The sequence below is a fragment of the Canis lupus genome, chromosome 14 (genome assembly GCF_048164855.1).
Source record: "Canis lupus baileyi chromosome 14, mCanLup2.hap1, whole genome shotgun sequence".
Taxonomy (NCBI): Eukaryota; Metazoa; Chordata; class Mammalia; order Carnivora; family Canidae; genus Canis; species Canis lupus.
In genome coordinates, this window is record NC_132851.1 from 43213109 (window position 1) to 43234187 (window position 21079).

The window sequence follows — 21079 nt, forward strand, 5'->3', positions numbered from 1 at the left end:
CTTTTAAAAATATCAATAAAGGTGATATAACACCAATATCAAAATCTCACAAAGATAATACAAACTAACTGTAAATTATTTAAATGTGTAAGTGTGCAAAATTTTAAAATAAACATTCATAAATAAATTACAGCACTATATTAAACAAATGAATCACCGTGAGCAACTTTCCTTCATTCTAGTAACAGAAATATGATTCAAACTAGAAAACCTACAAACATAATAACCACTTCTATCTTCAACATTACCATCTAGTTCTTTCCTACACTCTTCTAACAAATTTTAGTCTTTCTACATCCATTCTTACTCTTTCTAGTTCATTTTCCAAACTGCCAGCAGAGTGATACTGTATCTTGAAAGCACATATATTAACATTTCACACCCGTTCCTAAAACAGCCCATATTGTTGGTAGAATGAATCCCAAAACTCTTGACAGGACTTAAAAAGCTCTCCCAAAACTCTATGTGTGTATGTTACTTATTTTGTCTTTCCACATGTAAATATGTAAGATTCATGTATTATAATTTATAACAATAAATAAAAACTTATGAACCCATCACTTCAAAGAATAGAACATCAACAAAAATATGCTCTTTCCTAGCTCATTCCTCTACCTATTCACCCCAGCCAGGGAAGCACAACCCTGAGTTATGTAATTATAATTCTCCTGCTTTTTTTTTTTTAATAAATGAATTCTTAAGTAATTGGTTTTGCCTGCTTTTGAGATTTATGAAAGTGGTATCTTACTGCATAATTTTCCAAAACTAGCATATTCTCTTAATTTTATTTTACTAATATCAATATTGTTGAGTCTGTTTTTAACTGGGTTGACATTTTAGCATTCTACTGTGATAGATGGAAAGAGATCATGGAAGTTGAACATGTAATCAAGGATGTGGTAACAATGATTGCCTATGGAACATAAAGAATATACTGATGATACAGAGGGCTCAGGAGCATGGAAAGGTGACTTTACCAATGGCTTTATAGGTCCTGGTGGGCATCAAAAGATTGTTGGCCTTAAACAACTAGTGAAAGTAGCTAGAAAAATAGAAAGTAATATTGAGTCAATATATTTTAAATATTCATAAATATGAAAAGATTAAGAGAGAAAAAATATGAACTTCTAACGAAATACCAAAAAAACCTGAGTTTTTTAAAAGCGGAAGTAATATATTTTCTTGAAAAGATCATAAACTGGTATATTTCAAACCAACAGAATTATGTTTAAGGGTTATATCTAGGAACATGCTTATTAAAATTAGGACTAAAATAGTGTTTTCCTCATCATCAATATTATTTAGCATTGTTCTGGAGGAGCTCTTCAAAGCAATTGAATTTTTGCTCCTGCTCAGAATATTCCTGTACAAATTTCTGGCACCCTTCTCAGTAATGCAAGCATCCTCCTCAGATCCAATGACCTTTCTCTTTGTTTCACCAGACCTTTCTATCACCAGAATTGAACCACCTCCAAAAATCTGTTTCTTACACTGTACCCTCTGAGTCGCCCCACTCTCTTTTTCAAGTACATTCCCTGCAACTATAAAGACACAGACCAAGTTTGAAAACAACAACAATAATACACTGAATTACTGCACTTAAAATTACTATATTATTCTAAATTGTACTTTGTTGCTCCTATTGTCATCATTTCTTTTACCCATCAATGAACCACCTTCGACCCACTCATCTGTTGTAACCAATGAAGCCTTCAAACTTAATAAATGTAAATATTAATATGCAAATGCTATGAAAATAGTTTCTCTAGGAATCACACTCAATTTAATGTAAAGCTGAAATAAGTAATCAACACAGTCCTAAGTATATGTACAACACTTGAGAACATTAATTTTTATTACTGACATAATAAGGTTTTGTTTTTTCCTTGTTGCTGTTAGTGTTTTAAGTACTCCATGCTTGGCTTCCCAACATAGGACCTGAACTCACCACCCAAGATCAAGACCTGAGCTGAGGTCAAGATTCGGACCCCACCAACTGATCCACTCAGGCAACTAAGAGGACATAAGGTTTCTAAGGTTTGGGATTACTTAGATCAGTAGTAGGGTGCTGATGCATGCAATGAGTGAAGAAGGCTGCGTGAACTATTAAGGCACAGCCAGGACTCTGTACTTAATAATACGATCATCAGGTGTCCAGGCAGGCTCGTACAAGCCATGGTGTTAGAACTGGCCCTCTGTGTAACACAACTTCTGAGTACCTGACTGGAACAAAGTAAAGGGAAATACTGTCCTTCATTTGTTCTTCTTTGGGACTATAGGTCCCAACATTTTTATGACCACCACTCATGATAGTAGGATGATCTTTGTTGTTCCGGTTCAAGAACCATTTGAATCTTCTAGCCCAGCACCTTCTTGCATGATCCCCATTTCTCATCAGCATCCCTGGGCCTTGCCTCTGGTCTCTTCCTCTTTAAACTGTTACAAATAAAAATGTATTCAGTTTCTTCTTTTTAATGTAAAGATCATTAAAAAAAGTGCTATCAGAAATCATCTCCAGACACTGGCAACATAAAGTTTACATTTTCATTCAGTTCAAGTCTGAATTTTCTCTCAAAGAGTAGTGGGGGGACACATGGGTGGCTCAGCAGTTCAACATGTGCCTTTGGCTCAGGGCATGACCCCGGAATCCTGGGATAGAGTCCCGCATCGGGATCCCTGCATGGAGCCCTCTTCTCCCTCTGCCTGGGTCTCTGCCTCTCTCTGTGTGTGTGTCTCTCACGAATATACACATAAAATATTTTTAAATTATTTTTTTTAAAAAAAGATGAAAGGGAGTGATGCAATCTGAGTAATTTCATTGTAATACTCCAGTTTAAAAAAAAAAATCTATCCCACAGTCTTTAATTTTTGAAAAACACAAAATTAAATAATTCTGGAAGAGTAAAGCAACCTTAAAAACTCAGAAGGAACACTGCTATAATAAAATACTCAAGACAGTCTTCTTCTTTTGGAAGGAAATACAATTATTTTCTCCCTTTGCATACAACCACAGCTAGTTCGCAGAGGAGGCAAAGGGAAAATTATCATAGTTTAAACAATACAGTCAATAAAGCTAACCTATTGTCATTGAAAGCCTCCCAATCCATTTAAAGTAAGAACATAAAACACTCAGAGCTTTTGGTTAGAGTTTCAAAGATAAATGAAGAAATGGAGTTATGGCAAGTGGCTTAGGAAGACAGCAAATTTAACCTTAGAGGTGGGAAATTATAAAAACATACAAACTAATTTTTGTCTTGCCTATTCATAGATAGGAAGAAAGCAGATTTACGTACTTCACGTGGAATCATTTAGGATAAACCTTCCTCCTTGACAACAGCAAGTGCTGATGCCAGTGTATTACAAAGAAGGTTGATTTCGGTCTTGGTCACTAAGTTCAATATACTTCCAAGGAATCACAAGAATCACGGACCAGATGCTAATCAAAGGAAACTTCTATGATATCAAAGTAATTGAATCACAGTATTTCAAGAAATAGAAACCAAGGCCTCAAGAAAAAAAAAAAAAAAGGTTGAAATACAAGCAGCAGCCAACATTCTGGTAGAGTCTAGTTTCTAAGTGCCCTAGAAGATTCCCTCTTCCACTGCGTTACTCAGAGAAAAGTATTTTTATCTGTAAAGAGACCCACAGAAAGCCATGGAGTCCTGACACAGCCAACCAAGGTTCTATCCCCCACGTGTGTCTGTCAGATGAGAGCAGAGAAAGGGAGCAAACAGAGCCTCGCTAAAGACAAACTGGGTTTGAGGGATTTGTTGCTTTGGGAAAACTCAGAAATATGTAATATTTGTTGGACATCTCTGGCTCACTAGCGTTATCAAACCAGGTTATAGACTTTGAGTCCAGTTCTCTTGCTGTCCCCTCCCTCTCTCACCATGTCTATCATGATGAACCAGTTCTGCTTGCTTTTGAGAGTACATTATATGGTGTCAAGGGCGTATTTCCACATTTCTGAAGGTATGAAGTCATATCTCAAGCAGGTATATGCTCATAGCTATTGGACACTTGGTTTATTTGTTAAGCTTCTAATATCGTGGGTGAATGTGTCTATTTTGAAAGTCTAACCAACAGTTTTACTTTTTTATTTTATTTATTTATTTATTTGTTTATTTAATTATTTTAATAATAAATTTATTTTTTATTGGTGTTCAATTTGCCAACATATAGAATAACACTCAGTGCCCCCCTCAGTTCCCATCACCCAGTCACCCCCACCCCCCACCCTCCTCCCCTTCCACCACCCCTAGTTCGTTTCCCAGAGTTAGGAGTCTTCATGTTCTGTCTCCCTTTCTGATATTTCCTACCCATTTCTTCTCCCTTCCCTTCTATTCCCTTTCACTATTATTTATATTCCCCAAATGAATGAAACCATATAATATTTGTCCTTCTCCGATTGACTTATTTCACTCAGCATAATACCCTCCAGTTCCAACAGTTTTACTTTAAACTGGGATCATTCTCGGGATCCAGCCCTGCGTGGGGCTCTCTGCCCAGCCAGGAGCCCGCTTCCCCCTCTCCCTCTGCCGGCCGCTCCACCTACTTGTGCTCTCTCCCTGCCAAATAAACAAAAATAATTTTTTTTTGGTATTTTTTTTTGGTATTTTTAAAATTTTTTATTAGAGTTTGATTTGCCAACATATTGAAAATAAAATCTTTAAAAAAACTTAAAAATTAAAAAGGCAGCAAGACTTAAAAACACATAGATTCTGATTTACAAAGATCACGAAATGTTGCAATACAATGAGCTACGATATAGGAGATGCGACTTTAAAAAAGAAAATACAACATTACAAGAATGACATAATGCTTCCAGAAAATAAGAAAAGCTCACTAATCAGGAATCTCACACTGTGGGTGATTTTACAGCCAAATCATTACAAACCATGATTATATTGAACCCAGGCTTCCAATATGTAAGAAATAGGTGGAGTTTTGTTTTGTTTTTTAAAGAACAAAACTCCTAACATTAGTAATGAATAGAATTTGATCAAGATGAATGAATGTTCCCCATCTTTAAAGCTCAGACGGAGCATGCGGCCAAGCTGCTGTGTTCCGAAGGCACGCCTTCAGCAAGCCTGTCCTCTGATTCGAGAACCCTCCTCTACTGTCATCCTGCTGCAGCTGGAATCACCTGCACCCTCTGCACACATGACACACTCGCAGCTTCACCCACGGTGGGCTCTAGTGTCACCTCCTGAGACAGCGTGGCCAGTCCCCCGCTCCTTGACTCCTGCCTCCCGGGCTCTGGCTGCAGTGGCCTGTAGCATCCCTGTCCCTGCCACCTGTCCCGGCAGGTGCGCTGTGCCATCCTGGCCCCTGCCTCCCTGGGTGCTGGGCTTGGCACCGGCCAGGACCCAAACACCAGCTCTACTCATCAGGTCTGGTCTAGATCTGCTTCTGCTATTTTTATCTCTTATCTTTTTTTTTTTTTCCTTTTTTTTCTTTTTCCTAGCCACCCCAGTAACCCTGTTCTGTTGCCAAACTGGTTCATGTCAGGCTAATTACTCCCTTGTATAAGAGCTTCTATACAAATCTCAGAGAATTCTCGGCCTCCTCTGTGACTGAGCAAAGCCGACTGCAACACAGGAGCTTTCTGGGCTGTGGGCCTGTAGCCTGATACAGGTGTGTGGCCCACAGCCTGTTGCAGGCCTTCTCCGTCCCCAGAGCCACTTCGTGTAACTGCTGTAGCCACTCTAGTATTTGGGAGCAAAAGAATAACTCCTCTGCTAAAGAAAACTCTTTTCCTAACATCAGGAAGAAAAAAAAAATCCTGTTGTCACGTGGCACTGTGACATCCAAATGTCTAGGGTTCATTCTCACATCCTGCAATTTCCAATACCTACGTGGTACACAAAACTCATTTATGATGAATAGTACAGTCTCTACTGAGATATAAAATGTATTCAACATTGGATTATATATACATATATTTTTAAAGATTTTATTTATTCATGAGAGACAGAGAGAGATGCAGAGACACAGGCAGAGGGAGAAGCAGGCTCCATGTAGGGAGCCCGATGTGGGACTCGATCCCAGGTCTCCAGGATCACACCCCGGGCTGAAGGTGGCGCTAAACTGCTGAGCCACCCAGGCTTCCCTGGATTATATTTTAATATGATGGTTTTAAGTGAACTGTAGCCATCAGCCAAGTAGGAGCCAACCCATATCATGCGTTGGTCCTCTGCAGTCTTTTCAAAACACAAAGGCTTAGAAACCTGTTTATTTTCTTTTATACAGGCAATAGTAGGACCACTTAAAATAACAATTACTATTCACTTCAATCACAAATATGCATGTGGATATTCGTAGGATATTGTCTTCAATGCCCTGAAAGGTACAGTTAAACGTGAGCACATTCATGGAGTGCCTGGGTGGCTCATTCCATTAAGTGGCTGCCTTCAGCTCAGGTTGTGATCTTGGGGTCCTGGGATCAAGACCCATGCCTGGCTCTGCCCTCACTGGGGGAGCCTGCTTATTATTCTCCCTCTGCCCCGGCTACCCCCACCACTCATGCTCTCTCTCTCTTTCTCTCTCTCTCTTCCCACTTCAAATAAATAAATAAAATCTTATTTCAAAAAAGACAGTACACTCACATAATATTCTAAAAGGCAAAGAGAAATAGAAAGTATATACACTAGAATGTCCCAAAACAAACAGTGAAAAGATAATCTATAGGCAACTAAAGAAAGAGAAAATTTCGAATTTTAGAGATAAGAATTATATATTTTAAAAGCACACAATGAAGATAGGAAACAATAATCTTCATGAGTTGGGATAAAGCTGTTTGCCAGATGTACGTTCTCGTTTTACATGAACTCAAATCATGAATCCAGTAAAAATAAATATATTTGATTAAATTCTCAAGCAAATCCATATTTAAGCACAAAGAATATTTGTCAGTAATAATATGGAGGAAATAACAGCATCCATCGTAATGGAAAAGCCAGTTTTCATAAGAGCAGATTCACCGTTTTTCTAATTATAAATATAATAGAGGCTTATTGTAGAAAATTTGAAGATTAAAGAAAGCCACTAAGTAAAAGACTCATAATTCTATTTCTCAAAGACAATTACATTTTTTGTGTGTTTTTCTTTGCATATGCTTTACGATCTGAAATAATATTAGAAATTGTTAAATTATGTGGGTTTTTACCATTTGATACTATTATTTAAGTATTTTCTGTGTCATGGACTTATCTGCAAAGGACTGAGACCCAATTAAAAGTGGCTTAAGCAAATAAAGGCAAATTTGGGGTTGTGTGAATAAAAAGGTTACTGAAAAGGCCAGGAGTAAGCTTGTTTGGGCTTATGTGCTCAAATGAATTAATCGAAAATCCATCTTTATCCACCTCTCAGCACTGCTTTTCCCTGTGCTGGTTTCATTGTCAGTCAGTTCTCCCCACAAGATGACGGAAAAAAATCCCCAGAAGCTTTTCATTTACTTTTCACTGAGAAACTCCAATGGAAAGTTTTCTGCTTTTTCAGCAATACTCCCACGAAGGGTTCTCACTGGGGTCCTTCACTCCACCCAGGGGGGATGCAGCACTGATTACTCGGTCCTTAATTGCCTGGGAAATTTGGGAGCCATTGGCTTAAAGCTGAATCTAAACCCCTGGGTCTGCATGAGATTACTGCCTAGGGAGCGAGCACAGATTCAGGGGAGGAACGTCTACAGAGTGAGCGCTAGGTCACACCACCAGACTTGTTAGTACAGATGGGCCCCTAACTCTAGATGGTCGACTTACGATCTCTCGACTTTAGGAGGATGCGAAAGTAGTACTCACTCAGTAGAAACTGCACTTGGAATATTGAATCTGGACCTTTTCCAGGGTTAGCAGCAGGACAGGATGAGGATGGTCTGATGATGCTGAGCGGGGGACATGGAGCCACAGCTCCCAGTCAGTGGAGATCACCAGAGTGAGCACCCCCAAGATCACCTGATTTTCACTTTCAGCGCAGGAGTCAATAAATCACGTAAGATATTTAACACTATGTTATAAAAGATGTTTTGTGTTAGATGATTTTACCCAACTGTAGGCCCATGTGAAGTGGTCTGAGCACATTTAAGGCAGCCCAGGCTAAAGCATGATTCAGTAGATGAGGTGTATTGCATGCATTTTCAACTTGGTATTTTCAGCTTGCAGTGGATTCATCAGGATGTAGCCCCATGGTGAGGTGAGAAAAATCTGTAGATAAATATTTGGTGTTATTTATAGTCAAAAGAGAACAATAGCTGTGGGTTCTCTTTTGTATAAACTCCACATTCCCGGTGAATCGTGAGAAGGCCATGAATTAAGACATGTGTTCTAACATATCCAGAGGTCAGGCCCCAGGTACTACATTTCCAAGAGAAATTATTTCAATTAGTTGATAATACATCATTGAGAAATCAATATCTCAAAATCCAGTTAAAATACTACCATTAAAATAGTACAAAATATATTAAACAAAGCCAACATTTAATTTTGAAGCAAAAATTCATTGCCCTGTACCTAGTGTCTGTAAGTTGTGTCCTGGTCAAACAGGAGAATAAGACAGCCGGCTCGTCTTCAAAATCAAGTTCAATAATATACGGGAAGCCATGATAAAAGACAAGCTGTCATCCAAGATTAACATGTCTTTTTGCACTTGACATAAAACTGCCACTTCTGAGGACATTCAATGTCTACTGAAAATTTTATCAACAACATCAAACTACGCAAGACCAGAATTTTTAAAAGTAATTTTTACCTTACAACAGTTTGCAAAGACCTTGGCATGACAGAAAATACAAAATGAATAACTTTACTACTTGTTCAGCTCAAGTTATAATGAATAATTTGCAATATTTTCTTTGGAAATATATTAAGATATTAATTTTAAATAATATAAAGCAACCTACATTAAAATTTTTAAATAGTATCCGTACATCTGAATAAACTTATTATTAGTTTTAGAACATAGCATAATGTATAATCTGTATTATTCTTGGAAGGAAACTTACATTATACTAAATAATCCATATTTCGGGTTTTGTTAGATTTCTCTGTCAAAATAAAAACTAATTGATGTAAGTTTACAAACAAAATCTTGATCTGCAAGATCATGCGGTCTCAATTTGTAAAACGTCCTGAAAAATTCAAAGCAAACTTGTTAATATCCCCTAAAAGAAAAGATTAGAAGATAACTTTCACGTTTTTGCTATATACTTCTGTTTTGCAGAACTTTTTCAAATAATATATTTTTATAAGTTTTGAGAAGTAATTTATAGTCTTAATGAAGCACTAAAAAAATTAATATGCAAAAGGATAAAGTCTTGGAAAGAAATCCAATATCTGGGGTAGAAGGCCAGGATTGCACATTTTTTAAAAAAGGTTTTATTTATTTATTCATGAGAGACACAGAGAGAGGCAGAGACACAGGCAGAGGGAGAAGCAGGCTCCACGCAGGGAGCCCGATGTGGGACTCGATTCCGGGACCCCAGAATCATGCCCTGAGCCCAAGACTCTCAACCACTGAGCCACCCGGGTGCCCAGGATTGCACATTTTAAGTGAGCAAATCTAGGTGATTCTGGTGAGATTGCCTATAGATCATAATTCAAAAAACACTGATAGAGAATAATACATTATGCTCTAGAGGGGGAGACCTTCCTGAACCTCACAGCAAAGCAAAATCTAGGAAGAAGAGATGGACATATGTGACAGAAATTTAAAACTAAAGTATACCAGAAAATACCGATCCAAATTAAAAAGCAAATAACAAATTGGGAAATTATTTTTATTTTATATTTATTTTATTTAAAAATTTTTGTTAAGTTTTTAAATTCCAGTGTAGGTAACCTACAGTGTTATATTAGTTTTAGGCATACAAAATAGAGATGCAACAATCCTATACATGACTCAATGCTCCTCGTGATAAGTATACTCTTTAATCCCCATCACCTATTTTCCCCACCGTCACCCTCACCCCCAGCTCCCCTCTGGTAATCATGTTTGTTCTCTATAGTTAAGAGTCTGTTTCTTGATTTCTCTCTCTCTCTCTCTCTTTTTCCCTTTGCTCATTTGTTTTGTTTCTTAAATTCTGCCTATGAGTGAAATCATATGGCACTTGTCTTAGGAAAACTATTTTTACACCAAGAACCTGGGTTACCTCTGATATACTAAAATGCTTTAAAGATCAATAAAAGAAAAACAAGCATCCTAATAGAAAAGCCATATACAATTCCATATCTCAAGAAGTGTCTCTGGTAAATACCAAGAAAATCAAGCCATTAACTGTGAGAATTATACATGTTGAGAAGAATAAGGCAAAGCCTTGAAGATTAGATGGGGCCAATCGGTATTGAGAGTTGGGCTTATAAAGGGTCATAGTGAACCAAAGTATTGAGGAAGCATTTAGAGCGCAGAGCAGTGGAAAGAAAACACAAGTCAATACAAAGAACGGAGCATTGCTGCCAAGCGCCTGACAATCCATGAACTTCTGTTGCTGAGCTTACTAGTGCTGCCTTGGATCAGGGTCCATTTGTATGATGGCCAGCTGAACTGTGGTCTCCATTCTTGGACTCTTTTTCCATCTCTGTCTCTCTAATTGCACTAAATGTTTCCTTGCCATAAATTTCTCATTATCGAGACAACTTGAGTGAGTCTCTGTTTCCTTCACCTGAATGATCCCAACTACAACATCTGCGGAGTTCTATCCAAAGCATCAATCTCAGTGAATCAACTGATAGATATTTGGCCTTGAAAGTCAGAAGGGCAGCCCTCATTTTTACCTAGGAATAAGCAGCAGCAAAGTCCAAACATACCGTTATATTCATACCACCAGCTAAATAATCCTATTCTATATTTATAGGCAAAATCTATTAAATAAATTGTAAGCCTTTTATGGGAGGGGGTGCTATGTCTGTGTTGTTTTAAGCATCCAAACCCATACGTAGTACTGTGTAGTTGATTAGATATGTATCTAGATTTACTGCGATCTCTCCTTACTCTCCTTTGCCCTATCTTCTCAGTAATCAGAAACAGACAGATGATGAAACTGAAATATAAGATTTGCATATTTACCTTTTTTTCTTAAATTAACAGTACCATTATTTCAAATCAATAATCTCATTTTTGAAATATTTTTTCTTTAATGACACAATCGAAAAGTAACTTGGTTCTATCATGTCAGTGGCACTCTGCTTGATAAATAACAATTCAAAAATTTTCTAGCATGCACAGATTTTCGTAAACAAGTTTAAAATACATATATATGTACAAGTTGCTATTGGTTATTGATGTCACATTATGCAACTTTCACGTCATGATGCCTTATAACACTTTAATTATGTTAGTCAAGTCTACAGGCTGTGACCTTGGAAATGATCAAAGATAGATGGATGCTAGATAGATACATAGACAGATAGACAGATAGATAGGCAGATAGAGATGCACACACGCACATACTTTGTTTACCTGGTACCTAAACAATTGAGCTCATGCCCGTGAATTAAATTAGAAGCCACATGAATGAATTTGGTGGAAGTGTTCACCTAACAAAAACAAAGAAACTAAAAATTAGTCATACCCAAGGTAGAACTCTCTCCTCACGTGAAAGCAGATGAGTGTTTCGGTGTCTGTCAAATGAACGCTCCTTTTGGAATCCCTATAAGAAAGTTTACAAAGTATGTTTCTCAAGCATTACAAGTTTAAATGCTGAGTGTAATTTTGTCTGCATTAAAATCACTTGGTTTTTGAGGTTTACTGTTGAGGTTTAGAGGGTCGAATCGATCCACATTATCTTTTTCTGAAAATAAGCACTGTTTTTGTCAAGTTCCACTGTTAATTCCCACAAACACAGTCTTTTAGCAGAGACAGTAAAATCCTATTAACGCTAAAGCTAGATTATAGAATGCGATAAGCTGAATATTGTCTCCGCTCTGGATTTGAGCAGAATCTGTACTTACAGCTTTGGGGAATATTGAAGAGGTTGATACCAGTTGACCAATTTCTTAACACTTGTGTACTAAGGACCTGTCCATCTATATGAAGACAAAGTAGAAAGTACTGAACGGGAATAAACTGTTTTAGAGTTTGTAGTTAGAAGGTCCAACTGTATGCTTGGATTAGGCTTCATGACTATCTCTGCTTCCTCTACAATTAAAACTTTAATGGATATGTGGATTATTGAAAGTAAAATTCTTACCAGCATTATCTGATATTGATAGTCTACAGAAGACATGAGAATCCTCTGGCAGAGGGCCAGTATTGACACTGACCCCAAATTTGGAAGGAGATGGCTGTGTGCATCATTCTCAATGAAACACTATGTGTGACCAAGCCAAATCTTACATCCCACTGAAAGGCAGCTCCCAAGTAAAGGGAGCAGCTGCTCATATATAAGTACCATTCATAATTCAAAAACAGAGATACCTTGCCAACAGGGTCATCAGCACACAGGAAATGCACTCTAAAAGGCATGCTGATCGATGCAGACACTTCAGCTCTCATTCAGGCTTCAGAAGGTTCCATCAACATTCAGTTTGCACATTCAGGGATATAGGTAGAGATTCTGCATGAAAGAAAAACACCTTTGCAGAGTGTGCTATTCAGAAAACATCGATAGCCTAAAAAAATCAGAGAATATGATTACTTGCATGGTAGTGTGGCCCAGGAATTTTTTCAGAGAAGGGAATATGGCTTAGGATATTGTGGTATTTAAAATAGTGTTTATAGATAGTAATACAGGCAAAGTGGAGGTCAACAGGTAAATTTTTAAGAAGTATTTTCTATAAATTTTAGGAATTTTTGTCAAATTGTTGGAACAAACTCTCTTTAAAATTAAAATAATCACACGTGGTATTACTGTGAAATGTAATGTGGCTTTAGCTCTGCTCAACACATTTATTTAATGCTTTTTTTAAAGCTTCTATTTAAATTCCAGTTAGTTGACATACAGTGTAATATTAGTTTCAGGTGTACATTACAGTGATTCAACATACATCGCCAGGTACACATTGAACAAGAGAAACCAGAGCCTGAGAGCAGTTAAGGTTATTCAGGAGCTATTGCAATAGGGGAAGGGAGACTTCAGTGTAGAACTGGGCTCAATTTGAAATATAAGAACCCGTAGGGATTTATAGCCAAAGATCAGGGTGGTGGTCAGTAGATGGAAAATTAGTAAGAGGGAAATCGAGTAAAGAGGGATTCTGCTAACCAACCTGACAGGATGCTTTCTGAAGGCAGGCTGGGGTGATGAGATGTGACCTGAGGGGTTGAGGGGGTGAGGAATTCGATTAGATATTGAAGATGATCAGATATGGAGGGTGGGCGTCCTGGCTAAACTGACTTAGCAGGATTTCTGCAAAAACTTGACAATGCAAAGAGAGAAGGCCAACGGTCAGGCCCTAGATGGGAAGAGGGTTCAGAGGATATTGTCTAAAGTTTGGTCAAGGGGGTCATCTGTAAGTGCGTCCCTGATATAATATAATAAACAACAGTAGAAAGAGATAAAGAGAAAAATAAGTGATGAGTGCTACCTAAAGAATCTTATACTCAAGTAGGGGAGATAGGACGCTTCTTGAATATAAACATTAGATTTGAACCCAGACCAAGACCACCATTACAATCATGTTGCCATTAATGGGCCAAATCGCAAAGGTCCTAAAACACTACTGGATTGAATAGTAGACTTTAACGTGATCTTTCAAGGATTCCTTTCCCGTCATCTCAGGTGAGTCTCTAGTGAAGATGGGCCCTTCTTTGTCAGCTCTTGCAGAAACCAAACGCCAGCATTAAGTCTTTTACTGATGGTCTCCAGCGTCCTGAGGGCACATGATCTTCCTCAGGCATTGCTACTGTCACCGCCTAGCTTGGGAGGGGTATGAAGGATCTGGCCATATATTTCCATGGCAGAGCTCAGTCTGACTTTTCATGCAACTTTAGGGAAAGTCTAAAACTGGATGCAAAAAACTAAATAAATAAACAAACAAACAAATAAATAAATAAATAAAAAACTGTATGCAAATATTCTCAAGCCCACAAGCTCAGGGTTCACACAGCACATTCAGGCTTGGCTGAAAGGCAGATTCCACTAGGTAGGGGCCAACGGAATACCATCCTCCGTACATCTGCGTGGACCGGCACCTGTTGTAGAGTGTTGGATCCTACCTCCCACACTGATCCTTCCCACGCTCAGATCTGTCTTCCGAGTTCTCATTTCTTCTCCTACCTTTTACTTCTTTCCGGGAAATTTTACAGAGGACCTATTTGCTCTATTCAGAGAAAATACCACCCCTACAATCATCTGTAACGTGTCCTTATTCTCTATTCACAACTGGATAATCAATTCAAAACACAGTAGTTCAATATCCTCTGTTTTCCCAAAACAGAGTCATTCACCATATGTAAAACATCAGTGGTTAATCCAGATTGAACAATCACAACTCAATTTTCTTTATTAAATGGTTATTTTATCCAACTTCCCTATCTTAAAAAACTTCAAATCTTACCAAAAAAATGGCTAGAAAATAGTATGATGATCAATGTACACTGCATCTAGATTTGCCTGTAACATTTTACCACATTTTCTTTATCTCTGTGTATTTTTTTGTTCTTTTTAACATTTGAGAATTGATTGCAGGCAGTAAACAACACTTCATCTCTAAACATTTGGGCATATGCCTGCTAAGAACAAAGGCATTTCCTGACATAATCGCAATGCACTTACTGCATTTGGAAAATCTGACAGTCTGTATTCAGTGTTGGCAATTGTCTCAATAATGTTCTTCATGGAGTTTAGAAATTGGATTGGTGATCCCGCGTTGCATTTTATAGTCTTGCTTCATTGTCTCTATTAACCTAAAACAGGTCCTCATCCTTTTTGTGTGTATGTGTGTCTGTCTGGACATCAGCATTTGAGAACATTCCAAGTAAGTTGTATTATCCTACAATTTTTTTTATACTCCATCCTCCAGAATGAGGTGATGTGCAGATTCACATGGTCCTCCAGTGATTCTCTGAATCTCAATTTATTATCTCTTTATAAGCACCTGGTTATCACACACACACACACACACACACACACACACACACGTCTCCATAAGAAAATGCAAGTGCATCCCATATACTCACACAGGGAAAAAAAATAGGAGAAAATTCCTCCACTTCCAAATTAAGCCAACACACACAAAAAAACAAAAAACAAAAAAAAACAAATCTGCATGGAGTCATAGCATTGACTCATCCAAAATAACGATTTACACTGCAGATAGAATTTTTGGTTTAAAAGAGCTATATACAAATGACTTGTTCTTTAGTTTTTCACAAGAATAATAGGTGACTATGCCTCTACATTTGTATCAATAAAATACCCATACTAATTCTTTACCTTTTTTGAAATCAGGATAATTTATTTCAAAAGATATTTGGGATCTCCAGCTCTTGAAAGGTGAAAGTATTTGTGGCTTTTATTTTTAATTAGTTATTATTCGAAGTTTCACAAATCTTTGGTCAGATTTCAGCCAAATATACTCCATTACAAAAATTTAATATGGGGAACAACAAATAATCCAGAGGAAAGAGAGGCTGAAAAAAATGGGATGGAAAGATAGTACAGAGTTAGTTGTAAGGGTCCAAGAAACAGAAGATCCCATCAAATGACAAATAAGAGGATTTATTAGCTCATAGGGCAAGAAGCCCTGAGGAGAGAAGCTCTGCAGTTATTAATTTAGCAGCAACAATCAAATTTTTGCCATTTTCCTACTCAACAGTAAGCAGCTAGTCACTGTGTAATACAACTAGGTCTCCTGGCACCAAATATCCCAATGCCATTGAAAGGAGGCAGAAAAAAAGTGACTATCTTTTCTTTGTGTTTGCATTTAAAAATTTAGAAACTCTTCTCAGAAGCTCTCAGACACCCCTTCATGTCTCATTGGCCATAAATGGGTGACATGTCCAAATACAAATCCATCATTGGCAAAAGTTCTGGGACTTGGTAATTGGCTTAGACCCATAAGGGTTTAATCAAATTCCATGGGGGAAGGTGGAAATAAAACCAGAATGAAATTTGGTCTCAGCACTCAAAGATTGGCAATAAGTGTTAGGTGAGCAAGTATCAGTTTTACCTACATCCTCTCTAAGAAGGCAGTGTTCTAGCCCTCAGACATTTCTAAAACTATCATTATTGGCATTTGTCAGTCCACTTCCCAATCGACGCTCTGAAGACACGGGAATTAACATAGGGATTCAGTGTCTAGAGGATCTACTTGTGGACCAACCAGGCAGACAGATGCTTAGATCAACCCCTGTAAAGTTGAAGAGATGGGACATCAAAAAGAAGATTATTGTAGACCAGTCTTCTCCATACTCCTGGCAAGTCTCAGCTATTGTGCCAGTTTTAAAGCCCAATGGTAAGAGAGAAAAGAGAACACAGTCCTTTGATGGACAACCTCTAGAGTTACACTCCTGATGTACCGGGTCTTGAGATTGGGTCACCCAAGCTTGTGAAAATAGAGGGTTAGGGTAGAGGTGCCATAGAATGGTGTGCTACCGGGTGTTGGCAGCCCAGTGGTAGTGCGGTGTAGCTTGAATTCACCCGTGGTGACGGCGTTAACACCGTAGAAATTCTCACATGTGACAGGCCAAGGATTCCTTCTCGAGCGGAGAGCTGTTGCTAAGCATTGATCGGCAAATCATGTTATTTTCAGCTCTTTTATTTTTTTTAGCCAGATAACCTTGGCCCTTTATACGTATTCCCTTATTTTCTTTACCTGTTGAAACTGAAAGTACCTACCTCATGGACGAAGTATGTTTTGTAAAACATTGAGCTGTCTGCTAGGGATATCATAAATAGTCAACACATGTGCACTATATTATTATTACTATGACTGTGGAAGTGATTTTTGCTGAAGGTCATAGTGCAATGTGAATAAGCAACATGTGCAACGGATGCAGGCCCTGCAAACCCTCCACCTCTGACCTGTGCCTGGTCAGTATGATTAAGCCACCTGGGAGGGCTTAGTCAGTTAGGCATCTGCCTTCGGCTCAGGTCATGATTCTGGGGTCCTGGGATCGAGTCCTGCATTGGCTTCCTGCAGAAGCAGCAGGGAGTCTGAGTCTGCTTGTCCCTCTGACCCTCCCCACTCCAGTGTATGTAAATAAATAAATAAATAAATAAATAAATAAATAAATAAAATTTTCAAAGAAGAATATAGATGCAAATACATTTGAAAAGAACAGTAACAGTTAATGCATCCAGGTTGGAGTTTCCGTGTTTCTTAAATTTATTCAGATACCCGAGCGCCTGGACGGCCTGGTCGCTTAAGCAGGAGCTCTTGATTTCAGGGTTCATGATCTCAGAGCTCCGGGAGGGGGCCCCTCGGTGGGCTCCGTGCTCAGCAGGGAGTTGGCTTGAAGATTCTTTCTCTCCTTCTCCCTCTCCCTCTGCCCCTCCCCTTTCTCGTGCATCCATGCTCTCTGTTCTCTCTCTAAAATAAATAAATAAATCTTAAAAAGATTATTCAGATACCGTGGAGACTGCTTTTGTAGAAATCGAGGTTTGGTGCCATTGGCAAATTATGAGACATCAAATTGGGGTGAGAAATTGTGCTTAGTTTAATGGGCTGTTTTAAAACCTATGAAAGGGACGTAGAGATCCAGGGTGCCTGACGCCAGCTAGCATCTTGTGTGCCTGTTTCATCCCCCTTAATACTCGTCACCTCTCTGTGTTTAGGTGCCGACGTCTGCAAGATGCAAGGGTTGAACCTACCCAGTGGTAACCAGTGCCTCAGTCACTGCCAGCAGAGACAACTTTGGTCTCTTCTCCAATGTCGAACACATTCTACTCCTCAGAACTGGAACTCAGGTCCACCAGACCCAAAATCCATTTATTATTTCCATAACTAGTCGCCAGGTCCTATTGGCCTCATTTCACAAATATAGCTCAGAAATATTCACGATGGCTCCAAGGACCCCAGGTACACAGCTCTTCCTTGGTTTGTCCAAGCACATCAGGCTCTTTTCAGGGTGGGTTTCGCGTCTATTGTCCTGTCTTCCTGGAGATGCTCCTCACTGTGCACAGGGACGCCTCCTCCATCCTTCAGATTTATGTAAGACGCTCAGGCTGCCAAAACGAAATACCATAGACCAGAAGACTTAACCAACGGAGATGGATTTGCCAACATTTCTAGAGGCTCTAAGCCCAAGATCAAGGTAACAGCCGAGTTCATGTCTGGTGAGACTATGCTCCTCAACTTGAAATTGGCTTCTTCTTTCTGTGTCCTCACGTGGCCTTTTCTCTGTGTACAGAGAGTTGCCTCTCTGTTGTTTCTTCCTCTTCTTATAAGGGCAGAAGTCCTAGAGCATTGGGGCCCCACATTCATGAACTCATTTAATTTTAACTACCTCCTTAAAGGCCCGATCTCCAAATACAATCACACTAGGGGTTAGGGCTTCACCATCTTAACGGCAAGGCTAGGGGCACAATTCAGATCATAATAAGGTTCCCAGTTAAGGCTCAGTTGATCAGCAAGTGCTGTCCTGACCTGACCTCACATCTCCAAATTTAATCTCTTCTGTTTTTCTCTCACTGTACCATGTTCTTTTCCTTCAATGTGCACTGCTTATCTATTTAAATATACTACTTATTTATTTGGAGTCAGTTTTCAGGTCTATGATATAGATAATAGTATAAGGATAAGGACCAAGGCCCCTGTATCTGCAACTATGTGTTCAGCAATAAGCATAGGGCCTGGCGCATACTGAGCAGTCAACACATATTGTGGTTTGCTCACTCATTTATTTACTGTGTAAGCATATTTTAAATCAAGATACAAAAGAAGAATGACTCCTAACACTCAGCTCCTCTATGTCCTGGGAGAGTTTCAGGTGTTTTGCAGGCATTATCTCTTATTCTTCACAGCGTCATAAGTTGTCGCAGTTTTGTTTCCTAGCCATAATGATAATCCTTACCTGCATTTATTATCCACAAAAGTGGAATTACTGGCTCAAGACACATAAACATCTTTAGGCTCTTGGCAAATATTAAGCTGAGTTTCAGAAAAATCTATAATAATTTAGCTACTACGATTCAGTGTCCACTTTACCACACCCTCATAAGTATTAACATTCATCTTTATCTTTGCTCATTTTTAAGGGCGAATGTAGTATAGAGCTGCAATTTTAATTTATCCAATTTAATTTATTTGGTTACCAATGAATCTGAAAGCAAGATCCTTGGCTGTGGGCTCTACCCCTGTCTTGTCTACATGCCTCCATGTGCCCCTGCTTCTTCACAGGAAGTTGCCTAGAGACCTCCAAGAACTGGTAACCTTCAGCACCGTGTTACAGAAAGACCTTAATTGAGATAAAATTGCTCGAGGGACTCATATTTTAGTTAGCAGCTTGTCTGCAGAGAATTTCTCGATAGCTCCTGACTACCTTCAAGATTAAGCACAAGGTCCTCCACAGTGTATAAGTCCTCATAGTGCTGACCATCTCCTGATGTCCAGGGCCATCTCTCCTCCCCCCTCCTTCACCCCCTCAAGATCGAACAACATGGCTGGCTGCCTAGAGTTTCTCCTTTCCTCCTTTGCTTCTCCTTTTCTCCTTTGATTCTCCTTTCCATTTCTTGGCTGAAGTACCCCCACTCCTCCGGCCATGGGAACTTTACCTGCTTCTCCCCTTCCTGCTTTCCTCAGCCTCATACCCTCTGACAAACTCTCATTTCCGGTCAGCATTCTTCAACAAATTTTATTATATGATTTTTCTGGGCCGAGATACCACCTGCCGTGTAACTACGTAACCACTGACTGCATTGAGTGACCTTCCTCTGTCTCCCCATGGCACCCTGCGATCATGTCTGAATCGTAATCATCTGTCCACTTGTGTCTTAGAGTCAAGACAATGGACTCCTTGAGGGCGTAAACCATCTTCACTTTATATTCTCAGGAACTAACACAGCGCCAGTGATAATAACACAGTACCGGATATTTAATAAATAGGTTTACATGAATAGGTGAATAAATGACTGAGAAAATGAATTATTAACTTTGAGCAGGAAATGTGACATTTCCTCCTGGTAAGTGGCAGAGAAAGAAGAGACACTAGTTACACGTCTCCGTAAGGGTTCTGTCAAAACAATAGAAACAACCCCAGGTATTTGATGTTGGACGGGATTTAGCACAGAGCGTGAGGACCAGAAGAGCAAAGATGAGGGGGTCTGGTGATCGGGTGTGATGTCATCAATTAGGGCAACAAGCCAAACTGAAAAGTAAGTCAAGCGTTTATTCACTTGTTGCCACAAGTGCCAGCAAGGGACGAAAGGAGACCCCGGCTTCCCCATGTTCTGTTTTTCCCCATGGGATGGCCCTGGCCAGGGCCCAGGCAGGTGTGGTAAGGGTGGCAGGGGGTCCTATCACTATGGAGGAGTCCTGAACAGAGGCCTCTACCTCATTATGGATCCATCAGTGGGTGGTCGGGACTCGGGCAGGGGGGCTAGCAGTGGAAAGGTCTGGGAAATGCAGAGGCCCCCCACCCTGGCCGCCTCATGAAGTGGTTTCCAATGTGCAGACGAATGTGACTGGCCCAGAGGAGCCTGACTCCTTGACTGTCATTCCCTCCAGAGGGTTTCAATGCCCTGGTTATGCCACAGGTCTGCTATGATGAGGGCGGCTTCCCCCTTAGACACCTGCTCAGTAACACCCTGTGATTGCCTTTGGTGCAGCCTGGACAATCACACAGGATTTGGGTCTGGAGCTGGGCGCCTAACAGTGAAGCCTCTAGAACTCAAGAATTCAAGTTATATGGGAATTGTGGGAAAATGCCGGTGGTAATCTCCACTGCCTGTGGCATCAAACTGGATGAGTGAGGAGAGAATACCTGAAAGGTGGGAAAACCTCACACAGATCTTCCTCCACTTATGATGGACTTAGGGCCCCACGAAACCCTTCATAAGATGAAAAGAGCATGAGTTGAAAATGCACTTACTACCCCTGGCCCGTCTGATGTCACAGCTCTGCCTGGCGTACCTGACATGTGCTCAGAACACTTGCAGTAGCCTGTGGTTGTGCAAAATCGTGTAACAGTGCTGAATACCTCACCTGAC